This window comes from Athalia rosae, chromosome 2 (genome assembly GCF_917208135.1).
Source record: "Athalia rosae chromosome 2, iyAthRosa1.1, whole genome shotgun sequence".
Taxonomy (NCBI): Eukaryota; Metazoa; Arthropoda; class Insecta; order Hymenoptera; family Athaliidae; genus Athalia; species Athalia rosae.
This window is the reverse complement of record NC_064027.1, coordinates 18,545,338-18,547,403: the sequence shown is the minus strand read 5'-3', so window position 1 is coordinate 18,547,403 and position 2,066 is coordinate 18,545,338. Positions and strand designations below refer to the sequence as shown.

The 2,066-nt window shown below is 54.5% G+C and overlaps 1 non-coding gene across 1 annotated transcript; it reads left to right on the top strand.

Annotated features, from left to right (window-relative positions):
• Nucleotides 1-283: 283 nt before the first annotated feature.
• LOC125500109 lies at nucleotides 284-438 on the top strand. The gene has a single exon (XR_007277305.1). It is a non-coding gene; the product is annotated as a 5.8S ribosomal RNA (ribosomal RNA).
• Nucleotides 439-2,066: the final 1,628 nt, after the last annotated feature.

Genomic DNA, 2,066 nt, shown 5'->3' with positions numbered 1-2,066 from the left:
TCAATCGAATTATACGCGGCTTTCTCCTCGCACGTGAAGAATTGTAGAGTACAAGCGCGCTCGAGCCCTTCGGAGGGGTTTTGCGCGTCACGCGCTTGATATTGGAATCACATTTGAACTGATCGTACAAAGAAACGCTTAAAGCGAGGTGCACGAATGATCGCAAGATTCTTCGCGTTACGACGAGCCGGCGTAAAAACCGAACAATTGTCAAAGTGTCTCCTCTGCCCTCCGTTTTGACTCGAGGTGCGGCCGAAAACACGATGCAAAGTGAAAAAACGATTACCCTGAACGGTGAATCACTTGGCTCGTGGGTCGATGAAGAACGCAGCTTATTGCGCGTCTACTTGTGAACTGCAGGACACATGAACATTGACATTTCGAACGCACATTGCGGTCCACGGATACATATCCCGGACCACGCCTGGCTGAGGGTCGTTACAAAACAAACCACTGCACGTGGCTCCACCTCGCAAGAGGAGCGAGGGTCGCGTGCGCAAGAATTGGGCGTTCACCGCTGTGGTCCGGACGCGAGTCGCGCGCGAGCCAGCGGCGTCGCCTCAAACGATTTTGAGAGACTGACACGGTACGACTCGCGTCAACCGCGCAAAAGTCGGCGTGTTGGTGCATCGCGCTTGTGTGGCCGGTCGTCGCGTCCCAGCGCTAGTATAATAGTCAGAAGGAACGTCGATCCGAGCCGCGCAATACCTATGTTGCCGCCCGTTTTGATGAACGGGTTGCCGTAAGCAAAAATTTTAGTAAAAGAAAAGACCCGCGTGCCAAACGCCGCATCGTCAAATTGATGACGGTTGTGTGGCGCGCGCGTGTGGTTTGTCGGGTTGACAAGAGAAGGTGGAGTGAAAAAGAAAATATCCGCGGAGTCAGATTTTCGATGATTGTCCGTGGTTTTTTTTTTTATTTGGCACTTCCCCTCTCGATCACACCTTAGTCGTCTCCGTTGAAAAACACACCACGATATGTGTTGTTCGAACAATTCTTTGACGACCTCAGAGCAGGCGAGACTGCCCACTGAATTTGAGCACATTAATAAGCGGAGGAAAAAAAACTAACCAGGATTTCCTTAGTAGCGGCGAGCGAACAGGAAATAGCCCAGCACTGAATCCCGCGGTTTTGCCGCTGGGAAATGTAGTGTTTGGGAGGATTCACTTATCCCGGGGCGTCGATCCGAGTCCAAGTCTATCTTGAATGGGGCCACTTACCCGTAGAGGGTGCCAGGCCCGTAGTGACCGGGAGGCACCACGGGAGAATCTCTCCTCAGAGTCGGGTTGCTTGAGAGTGCAGCTCTAAGTTGGTGGTAAACTCCATCTGAGGCTAAATATGACCACGAGACCGATAGCGAACAAGTACCGTGAGGAAAAGTTGAAAAGAACTTTGAAGAGAGAGTTCAAGAGTACGTGGAACCGTTCAGGGGTAAACCTGAGAAACCCGAAAGATCGAACGGGGAGATTCATCATCAGCGAAACCGGCTTCGCCGTGGCTCGTGATGCTGAGACCTCGCGTCCACGGCACTCGTCCGCGGTGTTCATGTCCGGCGACGCCGGCGTGCACTTCTCCCCTAGTAGGACGTCGTGACCCGTTGGGTGTCGGTCTAAGGCCTGGGTGGAAGCCTGTCACGTCGTTCGCGTCGTGTCAGACCCCCAGTGCGCCGTCCGACTGCCCGGCGGTACCCGCACGGTATAGAGCCACATTCGACTGCGTCAAGACCCACCGCAAGCGCGGTCAGCGATTCCCGGTGGTTCGGACCTAGCGCCGTCACCGGGCCTGGCCAGCTGTTGGTCGGCGGTGTTCTCTGACCGGCTCATTCAAATTTTATATTGTTACCGGTCGGCGACGCTATTGCTTTGGGTACTTTCAGGACCCGTCTTGAAACACGGACCAAGGAGTCTAACATGTGCGCGAGTCATTGGGAGACTCAAACCTAAAGGCGCAATGAAAGTAAAGGTCAGCCTAGCGCTGACCGAGGGAGGATGGGTCGCGTCACGATGCGGCCCCGCACTCCCGGGGCGTCTCGTTCTCATTGCGAGAAGAGGCGCACCCAGAGCGTA